This window comes from Panthera leo, chromosome A1, assembly GCF_018350215.1.
Source record: "Panthera leo isolate Ple1 chromosome A1, P.leo_Ple1_pat1.1, whole genome shotgun sequence".
In the NCBI taxonomy this organism is placed as follows: Eukaryota; Metazoa; Chordata; class Mammalia; order Carnivora; family Felidae; genus Panthera; species Panthera leo.
In genome coordinates this window covers 221,191,939-221,211,946 of record NC_056679.1, presented here as the reverse complement: position 1 = coordinate 221,211,946, position 20,008 = coordinate 221,191,939, and the positions used below count along the sequence as shown (strand labels likewise).

Below are 20,008 nucleotides of genomic sequence, written 5' to 3'. Positions count from 1 at the left end.
CAACCAAGACTAAACTGCAGTTTCAACCTCTCTCAGAAGTGGAAATTTAAATCAAACTTGCTTAAATTTCCTGGCCAGCATGGGTGAGGTAATCGGTCCCATAACCGCCCCCTGCCCCTGCTTTTTCCTAATGGAAGGTAACCTTGCCTAAAATAATCCTTTCATTTCTTTTACCAATAACCTTGTCCTGTCCCATTTCTGCCTATAAAATCGTTCCATTTGATAGAACTCATTTCAACTTGTTAGATAGGATTGCCCTACACATGAATGGTTGAGTAAGCCAACTGGATACTTAAATGTACTCAGCTGAATTTTGTCTTTTAACTGATATGTTGGCAGGCACAGGATATGAAGTGAACTTCTGAGGACATTAGAAACTCAGGTAGGTATCCTACTAACACTTTCTAAAAACCATGGGAAAGCTCTTCTCTGTTCTGAACTCTACCCTCTTTGTGTTGAGCTCTTGACCTAATTGACTTTCCAATCAGTTCCCCATTTGATCAGAAACCCAGCCCTTGGTTTCATCCCCAGATTCCCAGATTCCACACTGGGAACTGGTGGTGGTAGCTGCAGCTTCCTATTTATTTGGAATCAGTATTGAAATCCCCATTTTGGAGTCTGCTAGTTAAGTGCTCTCCCCAGTCCCCAGATTCCACACTGAAAACTAACAGTATTTCAAATTATGATTCCCAGGATTTTGAGCGGAATATCCCAGCCCTTGCTTCTGTCCACAGATTCCATGTTGGGAACTGTTGGTGGTTTAGTCTGGAATCCTTGCCCAGATTCCACTTTGGTAACTGTTGGTGACAACTACGCTTCTTCTTTTGTTTGAAATTAGTCCACAGTTCCCCTTTGTTGATAACTGCTGGTTCAATCCTTTTCACCAGTCCAAAGTTCTACGGGAATTGTTTGGTAGTTCCCGGCCAGTATTGGACAGAGCCCAATTTAAAAACCAAACTAGGTCCACGGTTGGACTAGGGACCAGTTTGAACTGGACTGGGTCTAGTAATGGCTACTGCTAATGGGGAACTCAGAAGCAAGAAAGCTGCAAAAAATAGTGGGCATAAGTCCAGCATTTAAAAGCTATTAGTGCTAGCTACTTCAAAAAGATTCCTGTGAGGAGGTAATTTGGTCAGAAAATGGGTCAGATTGACACTAGGTTGACCACCAACCTCAAGGAAATTTACATGCAATTCTGAGGTACTGTAAAACACCCCACAATTCCCAAACCTGTGGCATATCCCTCTCAGGTATTAGTTTGGCTCTGAGGAATCCAAAGGCCTAACTAAAAGAAATGCAACCCTTTATACCCAAAGAGTTGAGTGTACTAGCTCATTTTGTTTTAAGGAACTGTGGCCCATGGAAGCTGAAGATATTTAAAAATGAAAAATAAAAAAAAAAAAAGGCAAAGTTTTAACAAAGACCGCCTATAATTACAGTGGCTATTATGGGGCACATTCCAATTAGACAAGACCTTCTCTTTAAAAAGTGAACTTGAGGGGCACCTGGGTGGCTCAGTTTGTTAAGCATCTGATTTTGGCTCAGGTCATGATCTCTCAAGGTTTCTGAGTTTGAACCCTGCATCAGGCTTTGTGCTGACAGCTCAGAGCCTGGAGCCTATGTTGGATTCTGTGTCTCCCTCTCTCTCTGCCCCTCCCCCACTAATGCTCTTATCTATCTCTCTCTCTCTCAAAAAATGAATAAACATTAAAAAAAATTTAAAGTGAACTTGAAAGTAAGGGTTCTCACATTAAACAAATAGAATGAGCTACCTATTTTAATTGTCATGTAAAAGTTTCCTAAGGGCTTTAAGATTCCAAAATAACCTCAATGAAAGATGCATTGCAAAAAACTAATGAAATATTAAAGGCATAAAAAAATTCTGAAACACCTCAGCTCCCACATTGCATGCTTCTAGGGGTCCATCATCAAAATGTGGCCTCAAGGATTGAAGTCTCAGTTATAATCAACTGGGCCACTGGAAAAGACATTGTCCTCAAAGACCCTATGCAAATTCTTCAACATCCTTTTGAATGCCCCCATATCTACTCCAGAATGAGGACTCCCACCTACATGGGGCACTCTCAAAGCTGATAGAATTCTGAGAGATTTTCTGATAAACTGCTATATTATTCTCCTAAACAACCAAGGGGAAACTAAAATTAATGGGGTTTTTCAGTACTGCCAGAAATATTTATTATTTGTCCCAGTGGAAAGCTGACAAGATATTTGGGGGAAAAAAAATAACTTTATGATCAGAAGTTTGATCAATTGGAGGGGAATATTCAAACTCTGATAGGAAATTTTTAGGCCTCTCTCCTAAGCTCAATGCACCCAGAGGGAAAACGTTCCAACCTAGAGGGATGGGTGTGTTAGCCCTTGATATCATGTAGGTGGCAACTCAACTTTTGAGGAATTAAAAATAGCTGTCCTTGTTTTACAAATCTAGTCTATACAAGATCAGAGATGTAGCTCCACAAACAATTCAAAGTCCACTAATCTTTTTTTACCAACACCAAAACATCCTGTTTATTTCAAAAAACTTGTAAGAATTGCAAAATTTCTTGCTATGGGGGAACAAAAGTCTTTCCAGGAAGAGTTTTCATTTTTTTCCCCTCTGCCTTTGAGAAGTAATTGTTATGCCCATATCACCCTTCTGGAGAAGGGACTTCTCCAGAACTCTTATGCAGACCATCTCTTTGACATGCAAACTTCTGGTAGATAATTCTTACCTGAAGGAGCAGGAAAGGAGAGAGGTTATTTGAATAGGTCCAACTTCTTTTAATACCTAATAAATTTTGTATTATTGTACCTAATTTATGGCAGCAATTTTAAAATGGAAGCTATATGGTCTCTTTTTGTGTCTGTATGTTCATGTGTCTGTATATGTATTTATGTTGTAGATACATGGTATTTTCTACCTCTGAATGATGCTGTCAAAATTAATTGGCAAAAGAGCTTGATTTAATTAGCTTAAAGAAAATTAAGTGCTTCTATAAAATTAAGACTCAGAAATATGACAGGAACTTAATCCAAATGAATTTTGGGTTCCCATGATCTAGAAACCTATTCAGTACGAAAGCTAGTTTAAGTTGTCGGTTTAAGTAAAACTAGCATGTCTTTAGCGCTATCAGCATTAAGTATAATACTTTTATTCTACCTCCACTAACTAATGGTCAAATGGATTCATGTTACCTCTTACAGTTTGTCAGCAAAAACGATAATTTAAAGATGGTTAGCTCTTGTGAAATTTTCATGACTAATTTAAATATAATTGTTAAGAAAAAGTTAATAGACATAAGATAATCAGTGTATAATGAACTTTCAGCAATATTTGTGTCTAATCAAATAATTTTCCCAAATCTTTTTGGTGACTTAACTCCTTAGAGTTTTGCTAAGTTAAATTAGATGATGGGTAGTTATTAAATACTTATATCATTTGCAAATAAGATAAAATACTGAAATATTTATTACTGAACATAGGTTTATCTATAAGATATCTGGAGGTGTTAGTGTTACACTGGAAAATTGAGGAAGAAATATGCTTCTAGAAATTATTAAATATATATGTTCTTGAATTTGCCAATCTAAAGAAAGGTGTTATAACAAACAGTTCACAATTGTTTACTTCTTAGTTTTCCTAGGAAGTAAGGTTTCTAAGGGTTAAGAATTCTAATTAATGTATGTGATTAAAGCTACTAGAAATAATAAGGGAAATATCTCCACATGTAAGCAAAATAAAATGTGTGCTTTAATGAGGAAAACGTCTTAGAAGGCTTGTGGAAAATAAATCTTTGGGAAGGAATCTATGTGTGTGATCTGGGCTGTCTAAAATTGGAATAATTTTAATTAAGTGAATGAGCTTTAATATCAAAAGTAAGCTGGTACAAAATTAAACTTTGGTGTTCTCTGTTAACATGACAAAGTTTTCTTGAATTACTGTTCTGTTCTTTGTAATAAGAGATTATGAAGGGTTTTCTTCACCTTTAAAGTAATCTGCCTAGAAAACAAGAATTTCACAAGAATTTCATATTTTATCAAAATAATATCCTATGCTTTATATTGTCTTAATCACCTCTTTGATTACTTAATAAAATTGAAATTTCTCAGTATTACAAGCTAATTTTTGCTAACAACTATGTAACCTCCTATATTGTCTTAAAATCTTTTTTTTGTCACTTTGGTTAAATAGATAATTAAGTATTATTTCATAATAATCCATGATCTTATTTAGTTAAATGTTCAAACTTTTTTTTTGTATTTTTGACAAACTTCCTAAACTTCACATTCTAAATAATGTCTTTTTGACTTAAAACTAACTTTGAGATAAGAGACATTCAATAGGTCCCTGGAACAGCTGGAAATTTTGATATGAAACAGAATTAAGAAAACAATCCCATTTATAATTTTACCTAGAATAATAAAATACTTAGAAATAAACCTAACCAAGTTGGTGAAAGACCTGTACTCCAAAAGCTATGAAACACTGATGAAAGAAATTGAAGATGGCACAAACAAATGGAAAGATACTCCATGCTCATAGATGAGAAGAACCAATATTGTTAAAAATTCCACACTACCGAAAGCAATCTACAGATTAATGCAATCCTTATCAAGATACTGACAAAAATTTCACAGAACCAGAACAGACCAATCTTAAAATTTGTATGTAGCTACAACAGAGCCCAAATGACCAAAGCAGTCTTGAAAAAGAAGAGCAAAGCTAGAGATATCACAATCCCAATTTCAAGACAATTACAAAGCATATTGATCGAAACAATATGATACTGGTGCAAAGATAGACACATAGATCAGTAGAACAGAACAGAGAGCCCAGAAATAAACCCAGGATTACAGGGTCAACTAACCGAGAGAAAAAAGGCAGGAACATACAATGTGGAAAAGACAGTCTCTGAAACAAAGGTGTTGGAAAAACTGGACAGCTACATGCAAGAGAATGAAATGGGACCCCTTTCTTACACCATATACAAAAATAAACTCAACATGAACATAAATGTGAGACCTTGAAACAATAATATTCCTAGAGGAAAACATAGGCAGTATTTTCTCTGACATAGGACATAGAAACATTTTTCTTGATGTCTCCACAGGCAAGAGGAACAAAAGTAAATATTGAAAATACACCAAAATAAAAAGCTTTTGCACAGCAAAGGAAACCATCAGCAAAACAAAAAAAGGCAACCTACTGAATGGCAGAAGATGTTTGCAAATGATACATCTGATAAGGGGCTAATATCCAAAATATATGAAACACTTATACAGCTCAACACCAAGGAAACAAATAATCCTATTCAAATGGTTGGAGGACCTGAATAGACATTTTTCCAAGGAAGACATACAGATAGCTAAGACACATGAAAAGATGCTCAACATCACTAATTTTCAGGGAAATGCAAATTAAAAACACAATGGGATATCAGTTTACACCTGTCAGAAGGGCTAAAATTGAAAAGACATAATATAAGTGCTGGTGAGGATGTGGAGAAAAAGGAACCTTTGTGCACTGTTGGTAGGAATGCAAATTAGCGCAGCCACTGTGGAAAATAGTATGAAGGTTCCTCAAAAAATTAAAAATGGAATTATATCTGACCCAGTAATTCCACTAATGGAATGGGTATTTACCCCAAGAAAATGAAAACAAAAACAAAAATGAATTTGGATATGAGTACTCCTTTCTTTATTGCAATGTTATTTACAATAGCCAAGATATGGAAGCAACCCAAGTGTCCAATGACAGATGAATGGATAAAGCAGATGGGATGTATAATGGAATATTATTCAGCCATAAAAAATATGAAATCTTGCCATGTACAACAAAATGGATGGACCTAGAGTGCATAATGCTAAGTGAGATAAGTCAGAGAAAGAAAAATAACATAGGATTTCATCCGTATATGGAATTTAAGAAACAAAGCAATGAACAAAGAAAAAAAAGAGACAAACCAAAAAATAGACTCTCAAATACAGAGAACAAACTGGTGGTTGCCAGAGAGGCGGTGAGGAGGGGGATGGGTGAAATAGATAAGAGAAATTGAGTATACTTATTTTCATGAGCACTGAGAAATGTATAGAATTGTTGAAACATTATATTGCACATGTGAAACTACTAGAAGTCTATTGGTTTATTATATTTGAACTAAAAAATTCAAAAAAAAAATAAAAATTATTTTTATAAAAAAGAGATTAAGTGAATTAGGTGTATTTGATACATTAAGTTACATGTAAATCATTGGCAAATGAGAAGTATGCCAAACCTTGTTTACCTTATATTTAAATAGGTATATATTAATATCAGCACTCCAAAAATTATATGAAATTCTTAAAATTATGATATATCCTGATATAATGTCATTCTAGGTACTATCTTAAAGTGTTGTATTTCACAGAAATAACCAAATTTCCTTATCAACTGCATTATAGTGAACTCTCATCAGGTCTTTAATCATGGTCAGTTGGGGGCGCCTGGGTGGCTCAGTCGGTTAAGCGTCCGACTTCGGCTCAGGTCACGATCTCGCGGTCCGCGAGTTCGAGCCCCGCGCCGGGCTCTGGGCTGATGGCTCAGAGCCTGGAGCCTGCTTCCGATTCTGTATCTCCCTCTCTCTCTGCCCCTCCCCTGTTCATGTCTGTCTCTCTCTGTCTCAAAAAATAAATAAACGTTAAAAAAAAAAATCATGGTCATTTGTAAATCTTTTGTTACTCATCGAGATACTGTTTTACTCTGATGCTTCTACAAAAATATTCCTGCAAGAATGTCTCACTTCAAGAAAGCTCATGGACTTTTGACAAGTACAAACTTCTGAAAACGTTAAGATTATAAAACTGAACTGGGTAAGATTTTCCAAAACTAGTGGAAAAACTGGATTCAAGCAGAACAAATATTAAATTAGATGGGGTTGATTAACTAAGACAATCATCATGATTACTTATGACTCTTTGAAACACTGCTAGTTCCTTGATACTTTGTTCTTGCAGATTTAAGGAGATGCTATACTTATGCTATGACTTACTGCAAGTTAGTAAAGTATACCTTTGTAAACAAAGGTGAAACCATTTACTGTTTCTCCCTACTTGATCCTTTCAGAATTTAGCAACTCTTGAGTATTCTTTTCATGGCAATATAGTTAGCTATCTGCCTAAGTTCAATAAGAATCTGTTATTCTTATAACAGGACACAATTGAAAAGATTGAGTATATTACTAAAACTTTGACTGAAAGGATATTACAGGTAAATCTAATGGCCAGTCCTTGGTTTGGCTTTCTGGCCTCCGAGACTTTTGAGAATTCAATCTGGGACTCCTTATGAAAAGTTCCAACAAAGCAGTCTTAAAAAGAACTTGTATGGTTAATCGCTATTCTTGCTACAGTTATGGAAATAGTCAGGCTGAGTTTAATACAAACAAATTAGTTTTACTCTGATTATCTTTGGTAAAAAATGGGGGGTAACTATAAAGAGAAAATTATTTGCACCTTTGGCTACTTTAGATTATAATCCTGTTAATTGTCTTAGAGGTTTTGTTATATGCCTGTAAACTGGACTGGATCCTGAACTGTTCTAGTTTCCTCAAATATCTGTCTGCAAATCTCCAAACTGACATTTCCAACTTTCTCCCACCCTTCAGATGTGGGAATCACTAAGAACGAAGATTGCCTTTGAGTCTCCTGGGAAGGGACTACACCAGATCCTCTTCACTACCCAGATGACAGCCAAAACCTCAGGCCTTGAGTATGTATCTCACAGCGAAAGAAGGTTCTGCCTGATATCTAGTTCTGTGCAGATGCTGGAGACCTCTGGACCAAACTGAAGGAGAGGAAGAGGAGTAACTGACATCAAGATGCCCTGCTTCCTCCCAAGAGGATGGATCAAGACAAAACTACCTTGACTATTTATGAAATCCTTTCTTCTTTTCTTTCCTTTACTCTGGCAATGGCCTGGAAGGATAGCACCATCATTTGCATTTCTGAGGCCATAGCAATGGGGAGCAGGGTGGCAACCTTTCAGACATCTGGATTTGTCATAAAAAAAAAAAAAACTGACCTGTCCATGATCCCAGAGACCTCGTAGTCCACTTCCCTGTCTCTGATTAACAACCCCAAACTTTGTGTCATATTGTACAAAGAAAGGGGCACAAGGCAAAGATAACTAGAACAAATTGCCTCTGTGATCTACAGACACTTATACACTGGGGTCCAGGATATCACCTTTCTAGTCCTGAGCCACAGGAATGCTAGGAGGCATTCACGATTCAGAATTTTTTTTTTTCTGAAACGTTTGTTTGTTTGTTTGTTTATTCATTTATTTTTGACAGAGAGAGAGAGAGAGAGAGAGAGAGAGAGAGAGAGAGAGAGAGAATCTGAAGCAGACTCCAGGCTGTCAGTGCAGAGCCCAATGGAAGGCTCAAACCCAGGAACCCTGAGATAATGACCTGAGCTGAAGTCAGATGCTCAACCAACTGAGCCACCCAGGCGCTCCTCATTAACTCTTGAAAATAATAAAGATCCAACACTAAATCAACAGCTTCCCCCCCAAAAAATGTTGCTCTCAAAAAATACTTATATTTATTATTCATTTTTTCCTTGTTACGTCTGAGTAGAATTTATTTTACACTACTACACTGTATGGATATGCCAAAAGTTGTTTACCCATTTAATTGTTGATGGACATTTCAGTTGTTGCCAGTTTTTGACTATTACAAATAAAGCTGCTAAGAACTTATGCATCCAAGTCTGTATGGATACATGCTCTCACTTTTCTTGGGTAAAGAGCTATGAGTAACATGACTAACCATTTTCTTAAATGATTTTATGATTTTTAAACCTTAAATAACACATTTTTCTTGCAGCTTAGACATAATAAGGCATACATTCAGAACCATAAATAGGGATTGGATTGTAGTTTTCAAGGAGAAAAATATGGGGACTGGGGAGGAAAGGAAGGAGAGCTATTACAGAAGAGAAACAGTAAGCAGCAAACATTCTCAAAGTCTAACACCAGACAGGCGATACTGAGATCACACAAGGCTAAAAAGATACTATTTTTCCTTAGAATTATCTATTTAACTCTTGATGTTTCTCATTGCGAAGTTTCAATTGTAAATCTCCAAAAAAAATTCTGGAACTCTCTATAAAGTCTTACAAGCATTGCTATGGCTGCTTTATCTAGTGTATGCCACATTATTATGATAACTTTTAATTTAGAGAACCCACACTACCTTTAAAAAAATATGTATTTAAATTACAAATTACTATATTACACTGTTGATTGATTAAAATATCCCTGTATGTCATGGCTCTCCTGACTTTCTTGTAGCACAGGGAACATGAATGTTTTTTCTTCTTTTGGTCACGACTCTATCATTTTACTCATTGAAATATATTTTATTTGTTACTCAATTATTCAAACAGTTAAGGGATGCATGTTATTTATCAAGGTATCAGCTGTGCCATGTGAAATTTATGTTTTTTTTTTTAATTTTTTAAATGTTTTATTTATTTTTTGAGAGAAAGAGAGCGAGGGAGCAGGGGAGGTGCAGACAGAGGGGGGACAGAGGATCCTAAGTGGGCTCGGTGCTAATAGTAGAGAGTCCAATGTGGGGCTCAAACCCATGACCATGAGATCATGACCTAAGCCAAGGTAAGAGGGTGACCAAGTGAGCCACCCAGGCACCCCTGAAATGATCTTGATCTCTTCTGCTGTAATATTTTACTAGAGTATCATTTCCAAACTATATCATTGCATTATTTATTCAAATTACTAACTTGTATTATGACAGTCAGATATGTCCTTTTGATGAAAATTTGTAAATACTGTATCAAAAGGAAATTTAAATGACCTATATTGGCCCCCAGATTTTTGCTATTTCTTCAGCATACAAATATTTATTCAGCAGCCATTTATATTTATCTAGGCACAATTTTAAACACTTGCAGTCTATCACTGAACAAAACTGACAATTTTCTATCCATATGGTCCCTTCCCTAGGGAGATAATACAAATGATGCTGATGTAATTACTTGAATATTTTAATTCCCATATTTAAAACATTGATCATGTACTCTGTGTGTATGTGTTGTATGTTTATGTATTATTCTAAGAAATTTATAATTGACTTGCAAGATTGTAGAACATGACTGTTTTTATTATTATTTTTTTATTTGCAGACTTCCAAACTTTTTTAATTTCTTAATCAAGACCTTTTTAGAAAATGTATAATGCCACACGGACTATTTCATTTTCCTAGAACATGTAAGGTGTAATTGCTTCCAGTGTTCCTGTGGACAACAGTCAGACCTATCTCAACTTCAAATATGCCTAGTAGGATTTTCCACTTTTATAAAGATTATTATATACAAATGGAGGGGCATCTGGATGGCTCACTCAGTTAAGCGTCCAACTCTTGGTTTAGGCTCAGGTCTTGATCTCACAGTTTTGTTGGTTCAAGCCACATATCGGGCTCCGTGCTGGCGGTATGGGGCCTGTTGGGGATTCTCTCTCTCTCTCCCTCTGTCTTTGGCCCCTCTCCCCTACTCGTCCTCTCTCTCAAAAATAAATAAATAAACTTTAAAAAATACCAAAGGAAACAGAAAAAATAAAAGTAAATAGAATAAAAGAGAAATGGTCAAAAGGTGGAGCCTGGGGGGGGAGAACAGTTGTTCAGTTTTGTTTGTTTTTTTTTTTTTTTAAATCTCATAAATCTAAGGAAGCAGTAAAATATTATTTCCAAAAAATTCCATACAAATGATGGAATTATATAAAATGTAGATGAGGCAACTGAGATCTGTGTATCAGACAGATTTATACTAATGTTATAATACAGGGATTAGCAAATATTTTCTGTAAAGCATCTGATAAGAAAGATTTTTGGCTTTGTGGGCCTTAAATTCTGTCATAAGTACCCAACTGCCACTGTGGCCTAAGAGAAGTTATCAACAATATGGAACCAAATGGGTGTGGCTGTGTTTCAAGAGGATTATGTTTACAAAATCAGGCAGTGAGCAAGATTTGGCCATGGCTTGCTGGCTGACCTCTAAAATCTGAAGATCTTTTAAACAGAACCTTTTAAGAAGTACAGCAGGAATGTATTCCTGATAAGTGGGTATGAATGCCAGATCTTCCGCATCCATAAAACCATCGTGTGCTTAATTCTCTTTCAAATACGTGAAATATGTGGGAAAAAAAAATGGAACCGAGAGACGTATTAAGTAAGACATTGTGATGCCCAGAAAGCTTCGTCCATCGCTAACCAACATGTATTCTTTCTAATTGAGATATGAACTTTCAGATAATGTCCCTTGATTGCTTTGAAAGGATAGATACCCTTCAACATACAGTAGAAAACACACCACATCCCAGCATGAGGAATAGACACTAATCCGCACTGACCTACATCATTAGAGGCTCTGAAGTAATGTCCCTAGTGTGACTTCTGCATGCTCCCCGCTCTCATGATTAATGAATACGGTATTTCAGCAGATGCCTGCTCTCACTTTCTGCACTTAGAGACAGCAGATGGGTGACAGAGAAAGACAAACAGTAGCCATAATTCCGTGACAGCTTCTGAGCTTGGATCTTGATGCATCCGGTCTCAAGGCAGCAGATCTAACAACATTTCTATCTATCTTTTTTTTCTCTCTCTCTCTTTATTATTCTTTTTCTTCTTTCACCCTGTCTCTTTCTCTCTTAGGACTTGTCATGCTCTTAAAATAGGTGAAAAATACGTTACCACTGAACTCTAGGGTGTGATGCAGGTAGTTTCCATTCTTTCTGCTAACCGAATGATGAGGGCGGGGGGGATCTTAGCAGTTAGGCAGCTGCTCTCAGCACAGATTCTCTCAAATGATAAACGAACTGCCCTCGATTTGCTGGTGTGAACACGTAGATGAATATTGACTTGGACAGGTGCTGAGCTTTTCTTTAATTTCATAAATTGCATCGGATTCCCTCTCTGCTGCCAGCAGAGTCCTTATCGCTTCTTATGCAGTTCAGAGTTTATTGCTTATTAAACAATTAATAAAATCCAGAAGCTAGATGGCTTTCCAGCTCAAAAATCTGGGCAATTCTAGGCTTTCAAAATCACTGATTCTGAATTGAAGGTTATGTAGACACAGCAGTAAAAAAGAAAGGCATTTCCATTTCTTATTTAATTGGAAGGTTATAGTTTCCATTAATTTCATATACCATTTCAAACTGAATGTTTATCAATGCAACATAAAAGTATAGGAAACAATGGTACTATGTAAGTAAAGGAAGTCCCACCTGCTTGTCAAGCCAGGTATTTGGTAATAAACGTAAATTTGTCAAGCTGCTGCACTTTGCATCATTATGGTTTGGAAGAAAAATCAATAATGCATTTGTAGGGGTAGCATGCATTGAAATGAAACAAAGAAACAGTCTCACTCTAGGTGAACTCACAATGGAATATTATGAGAAAATTTAATGGTAAACCTACAGCTTTATAGATCGAGAAGCTAATCAATCAATACTAGAAACCTGCAAGTAAACAGATACAGCACCACCTTATACCAGGTATAGCATACAAAGTAGGCATTTATTTGTTATCTTTGTACATGTATTAAAAAATACTTTTTAAAAGTTTGGCTGCCTAACAATGACTGCCAGTTTCTTTGTGGATGTTTGAGTTAGATCATAAGAAATGAGTATCATAAATGGTTCTGGATATAAGTTTGGAGAATGTTCATTTTTGTAGGTTACCCAGTCTTTGTAAGGTATTTATTAGGAAAGGGATATTGTTTAATTTGGAGTCTGTTTAAATGAGGAAGGAGAGAGAGATGGACAGAGGAAAAAAATGAAGTTAAAGTTAGCTTTATTTTTATCAGCACTGCCCTAGAAGGAGAGTATACCCTGAAGGTCCTTGCAAGCAACATCTGTCCTGATAGGTCCACAAATGTGTGTATTTCAAACATTAGCTTTATTGCCAAATTGTCCTCCAAAGTAAATACTTTGATTTATACTCCCGCCCGAAGTATATGAGAACCAATAGCTCCTTATCCTCTAAAATCCTTATTTCTAGAATTTTGACCTTTAAGCTAATCACAGATGAAAAAAAATACATAAAGTTTTTAATGCTTACTTATTTTTGAGACAGAGAGGGAGAGAAAGAGAGAGAGCGAGAGAACGAGTGGGAGAGGGGCAGAGAAAGAGGGAGACACAGAATCGGAAGCAGGCTCCAGGCTCTCTGAGCTGGCAGAGCTGAACGCCAGGCTTTTCAGGTACTACATAATGTTGGTCAGATGACTATTTCTAGGTTGTAATGTGTGTTTTAATGTTTATGGATTATTATAACAGCAGAAACTTCACATTTCGTGGTTGAATTTGTTTTGTTCCCATTAAGAATTCCGGGTGTGGTGTCTGTTTTCTGACGTTTCATCTAGCTGGTACTCTCATTTTCTTCTTATGCAAATCTTCGACTCTCTTGGAATCCAATTTAACATATAGAATCGGGTAAGTAATTAGCTACATTTTGGAATGCCAATTGTCCTAATATCTTTTAATAACTAACACAGGTAATAATGTTGTAATATACTAAGAGTTAATGTTTATTGCATTTGACAATATTCTGGACACTCTTCTAAAAACATTATGCGATTAGTCATTTAATGCTTACAAATATCATACTTTTTCTTTTTTAAGTATCCATAGTTAACAAATGAGGAAATTAAGACACAGTGGGGTTCAGCCTGCCTATCCTAGGGGCTCCACACCACCACTGGCCTGAGTTAACCAAAAATCTGAGTTCTTTGTGTTCCAGAAAAGAATTCCTCTACGGTTTGCACTAAAAAATACTCTGTACCTGGTAGATAACTTTGTGCATCTATAGATCTCTTGCTGTCCTACTGCTTCAGGCACGCTGCACAGTGGCACCAACTCTGGATGGTGCAAGAGGCATCACTTTTGAACCTCTATATGCTCTAACAGAAAAAAAAATACTGAAATGAGAGAGCTAAAGTCTCATAGGCAAGACTTTTGGCAAAACTCAGATGGTAGGAGAGGAAATCATGAGAGTTTCTCTTGTTTATTTGCCCTGCACATCGTCGTGTGTGGTCCTGGTGTTTTCCTTTTCTCTCAGCTGCCCATCGGACGGAGTCCCAACCTGCGATGAGCCAAGTTTAAGTGCATTAAGTGTGTTAAAACTAGCCTCTAGGACATGCTGCAACACCACATTTCTACTCGTTTTGAAACAGATCTACTTTACAGGCTTAAAAATTTGAGTATATTGATAGGTACTGGGCTATTTTCAAAGTAAAGAGCCTCAATTCTATGTGGTATCAAAATGGAAAGATTCATAACCTCAGTAAAGGGCGCCTGGGTGTTCAGTCGGTTAAGCATCAGACTCTTGATTTCGGCTCAGGTTGGGATCTCACAGTTGTGAGACCAACCCTCGTGTCAGGCTCTGTGCTGAATGCAGAGCCTGCTTGGGATTCACTCCCTCCCTCTCTCTTTGCCCCTTCCTCATTTGTGTACTCTCTCTCTCTGTCTCTCTCTCTCTGTCTCTGTCTCTCTCTAAATAAATAAATAAATAAATAAATAAATAAATAAATAAACTTGAAAAAGTTACCTCAGTAAAATGAAGGAAAATTATACTAAAAAAACTTAATATATAATAATAATTCACCAGAAATTCATACTCATTAGCAAGAAGAAGATATGGAACAAAGGGAGCAGTTGGTGACGTAAAGGACGCTGGTCTTAATTAGTGAATGTATATAAACTATGACTTGTTTTTCCCATAGGTCCATAAGGATATAAACAGGAAGATTTTTATCACTATGTTGTTCATAAATGGAGGTAGGCACATCGCTGTTCATCACCACAGCAGCAGAGATATAAAATTTGTTACAGGTACAAGATACTATAAAGAAATCAGAAGTAAAGAACTAGATTCACACGCAGCATCATAGCTCAATCTCACAACCGTAATGTTGAGTGGAAAACATGAAATGGGAAAAAAAAATAACAAAAATAATTTCTACAATGTAAGAATCAAGAACAATCAAAATGACACCAATGTTTCTATGACAGTATCTAAGGCAAAGTACGGGAAGGGGACTGGTAAGGACACACATCGCATTCTCTTGAATAACTTTTTCTACACACGTGGAGGTGTGGAAGAGGGGTGACAGGAAATCATATGAAGAATGGTAGGTACCACATCAAGTAAGGATGTTAGTGAATCAGGACCTGAAGCACATGGTTAACTCAGTTTTGTACACCCAGGGTCTGATGGAGAGAACAAAGTAACTAGAGACTCATCATGTGGGCAACTCCAACACTTAGAGATGGAGAGATTTCATTGTCCAAGAAATGTCATCCTGAGTGATAACACAGGCGACAAATGGTGAACAGGTTGGAAAAGGCTTCTCTTTATGCAATATTAGGCTCATAATGAATTTCAAAGGGCTTTGGAGCACTGATAATGTTTTTTTTTTTTCAGTGATTCCCTAAAGAAAATTAAAGTTTTATATATTAGTACTATATTAATTTAAAAAGTATAAACACGTCGCTGACTTGAGAGAATTATTTTTAGATTGTGAAATGTAACGTTTGAACAAGGTTTATAAATTTTACCAAGCAATTAACAGGATATTTTGAGACAAATCCTTGATAAAAAGAAGCATCATTAACGTGTGTGTAAAAATACTCCGTGCTCTGGAAAGCGGTGATTATCATACTTCATATTACTGTTTATGATATTTTTAAGGAAGACAATTCTTCGTGCCTCTCTTGTGTTTCTGCACATCGTGCAAATGAGGCACTGGTTGCCTTTCTGGATCATCTTTTAAATAATGGAAGATAAGGGTGACTGGGGGGGCTCAGTGGATCAAGCCTCCAACTCTTGATTTCAGCTCATGTCATGATCTCACAGTTCATGAGTTTGAGCCCCGCATCTGGCTCTGTACTGACAGTGCGGAGCCTGCTTGGGATTCTGTCTCTCTGTCTCTGCCCCTCCCCTGCTCATGCTGTCTCTCTCTCTCTCTCAAAAATAAACAAATAAACATTAACAAAAATAAAGGATGGAAGGTAAACATGCGGTATTTTCCTGTCGCAATGGTCGTATCTACTTATAGTCTTGGGATAGAGAGATAATATCTCCCTCCAGAACAAAAGTCAAATATGCTTAATAGCCCATCATAAAGCATTCAGTTTTCTAATTCAACTCACGGCCTGTGCAGGTGTCACTTGGTCTTTTCCACATCACCTCACGAGATTCAAGGTTCAGGAAATGGCACAAGAAAAACCTGATACAATGGCTACTGCTGTCACTGTGAGTAACACAGTCAACTGTCTCTGACTCATGAGTCTCATGCCTAGTCCCTGCATCCATGGCACTGTGGCAGGCTGACTTTTTAGCCTGAAAGCAGGTTAAAATCTCACACAGTTCTTAACAGTAAGCAAGAGAAAAAAGAATGGACATGCGGAACCCTAATGTTTGAGTCTGTGCTGAGATCACAAACAAGTATATTTTCTTTATTCAAGATGTTAAAAGATGGGCACGTGGGTGGCTCAGTCAGTTAAGTGTCTGACTCTTGGTTTTAGCTCAGGTCATGATCCCATGGTTTGTAGGTCCGAGCCTTCCATCAGGCTCCACGGTTGGCAGCTTGGAGCCTGCTTGGGATTCTCTCTTTCCCTCTCTCTCTCTAACCTCCCACATGCCCGCTGTTTCTGTCTCTCTCAAAATAAATAAATAAACTTAAAAAAGAAAAGATGTTAAAAGAGATTTCTCAGATTATCAAAGGTATACAACCATGGATTCATCACAGTCACAGAGAGTTGAACTATGTCTACTGAACCATAGCATATGATCTGAGAACCTCAAAATGTTCAAATCCTATTCCTGTTATTTTCTTAAATGGCTGGGTGATATGGCTCTGAGACTAGTTTCAAAGCACGTGGGGGGTGGTGGTGAGGGACAGGATTCATCCACACATAACCAAGGAATTCTTGGACATTAGCGGACTGTCCCACAATTCAACTCAATCCAGGCACTATCTACCCAGAGATAGCATGAGATCCCACAGCTTAAGGGTTCAGTCCTACAAGATTTTCCACCCTCCACTCCCACTTTGGACACCAGTCACTAGCCCAGGTTACCACATGTACTTCTGACCTACTGGCTGTTAGATCAAAATTTCCAACGACCTCCTTCTTGGGTCTGTTTAACTTGTAAGAGCAGCTCATCAAACTCAAAGAAACATCTTGCTTACTAGATTACCAGTTTATTACAAAAGGATATAATTCAGGAAGAGCCAGATGAAAGAGGTGAAGAGGGCAAGGTATGTGGAAAGGTGCTCAGAGTTTCCGTGCCCTCTCTACGCAAACCTTCCTTTCCACATCTGCACATGTTAACCAACATGAAAGCTCTCAGTGCCCTCTTCTTTGGGGATTTTATGAACGTTTCATTACATAGGCATTATTGATTAAGCCATTGGCCATTGGCAATCTATTCAGTGTCCAGCCCTAATCCCCTCCCTGGAGGTTGGGGAGTGCGGTGGGGTGAGGGAGGACTGAGAATTTCAAGCTTCTACTCCAGTGGTTGGTTCTCCTGGCAACCAGCCCCCATCCTCAGGTGTATTCCAACAATCACCTCATTAGCATAACAAGAGACCCCTTTATGGCTCCCATCACAAAGAAGTTCCAAGGGTTTTGAGAGCTGTAGGAACTGTGGACAAAGTTTTGGTCATCTAGATGAGCAAAGATACATTCCCTAAAATTCACAGCATCATAGCGGGTGGTGGTAGTTGCTCAGGGTCCTTTTCCTGTGATCCCTTTTCAAGTCATACCCCTGTGGAGGTAACATCCAGGCTACATCTAAATGTGCCTTGAATTGTCAAATTAGTTTCTAAGATGACAGTTACTGATCTGACAAAATAAGAACACTATTCAAATGAAGTTATACAAAAGAGAGATACACCTTTAAAAATCACCCTTTATGCTACATTAAGTGAAATAGAAAAAGGTTAGGTAAGAGGAACATGGATCATATGTAGCCACCTTCCCATTTGTCCAGAGATCAACCCTTTAGGCTATGATCATAAATCCAGGAACATTCTCTGTACTTTGTTGAATAATTCAATTGAGTTTCACTATGTATTTGGCACTCTTGGTTACAAGTGAATTTTTCATTTACATAATCACATTCTGCCCACTCGAATATCCCCTGTGCAGTTGCACTTTTATATAATATACTTGTTCACCATCTGTCTTCAATTTTGGTCAAGAGATGCTTCATATTTTCCAACACTTTGCATTGTAATTGTGCCACCCCAGAAGTCATTTTTGTTAATACACATCTTGTTTATGTGCTGTCAGTGAGACACTTTAGGCTCTTACTGGATGAAAGATGACCTACCTTTGGAAGCTTTATATCCGCCCATCAGAAACAAAGAGAAAGTTCCTACAAAGCCATCAAATATATTTCAAACTTCAAATGTGTAAATATACACATAAGTACTATAATTGTTACAGAACTGGTTGGAATAAATGACTTTGTGTAAGTAAACATACATTTAAGTACAGGATTACACAGATTTCAATTCTAGACTTAATTTTAAAGTTACTGTGAGATGTAAAACAATTTAATGTTGCTCATATTATTATTATTTTTTTCTTTAGGCCATTTTCTGTGAGATTATAAAGTATTAATGTATTAGAGATCATTCAAGAGTATCAGGTAAATGAAGCATCTCTGCTATTTTTTTAGGTAATGTGAAAAGAAAATTAAATATACGTTAGGTTAAAGTTTTTTTATTCTTTAAAAAGAATAAAAAAGTAGACTTCAACTCAACTGAAGTACTTTGCGTTGTTTTTCCCAACAGATACTCTTATATGAGAATTTCTGATATGCCCAGGAGGATTTTCCCTCAGGACAAGGGTCTGTTCTTTTTTTTTTTTTTTAATTTTTTTTTAACGTTTATTTATTTTTGAAACAGAGAGAGACAGAGCATGAATGGGGGAGGGTCAGAGAGAGAGGGAGACACAGAATTTGAAACAGGCTCCAGGCTCTGAGCCCTCAGCACAGAGCCTGACGCGGGGCTCGAACTCACGAACCGCGAGATCATGATCTGAGCCGAAGTCAGACGCTTAACTGACTGAGCCACCCAGGCGCCCCGGGTCTATTCTTTTTGATACATTCATATGTGTACATACCCACACTTGCATATTTCTTTCTTAATTTTAGCAGTTATGACTACTTTTGCAACACACAAGAAGCTATAGACTCAGCCATATTATCTAATTGGATGATTATATCAGTAGGCAACCTAAAAAAGAAACGAACTTAAACAAAAAGGTATAGAGTTATCCAAACCTTACCCTTAAATTTACTGTAAGTATTTTATCATCTAGATTAATTGTATCATGTGCTTTTTTTTTTTCTCTCAACTCCCAGTTACACTGAAAAACTTTAAATACTACGATGATACAGATCTCCAAGCTCAGCAAAGCTTGATCAAAATATACATCAACATAATTTGCCAAGTTTTCTAGCGATGGTGTCGAGGGAGCATAGAGTTGAGTGGACAAAGCAAAGTTTTGACGTTAAAACCTGGATTTGATTACTTGCTCCATAGCTTTCTGGCTGTGTGACTTCATACATGTTCTCTACTCTCTATCAGCAAATCTCTCTAAACATTCATTTCTGTTAAAGGAACATTATAGAACTTTTCACCTCATATAGTTGTTATGAGAGAATATACACAGGAGGAGATTAGCATACTGAGCTTTCAATAAAGGGTACTAGTGGTTATTTTAATATTAAAATTAAATTATGACCAAAGAAGAATAGACCTCAAAACAGAATAATTTCATATTCTCTCAGGTTTTTTTTTCTTTTTTCTTTATTGTAATGTCCTCTGAGACCACGTAGGGGTCATTCTTACTTTAATAACCTTTCATTAGCTTTTCCTTTCTTACATATTTCTCCCTGAGGTGAGAAGATCCTGGTGTAAAAGAACAAATACACGACTTATTGCT

At 36.9% G+C, this 20,008-nt stretch overlaps 1 protein-coding gene across 1 annotated transcript in view; it reads right to left on the bottom strand.

Moving 5' to 3' along the window:
* CDH12 (cadherin 12) overlaps positions 1-16,434 on the bottom strand; it is a 287,396-nt gene extending 270,962 nt beyond the window's left edge. Inside the window, exon 1 of the mRNA XM_042908231.1 lies at positions 16,199-16,434. The gene's annotated coding sequence lies outside the window, so the exon portion shown is untranslated. The remainder of the gene's footprint in view (positions 1-16,198) is intronic.
* Between the last annotated feature and the right edge of the window lie 3,574 nt (positions 16,435-20,008).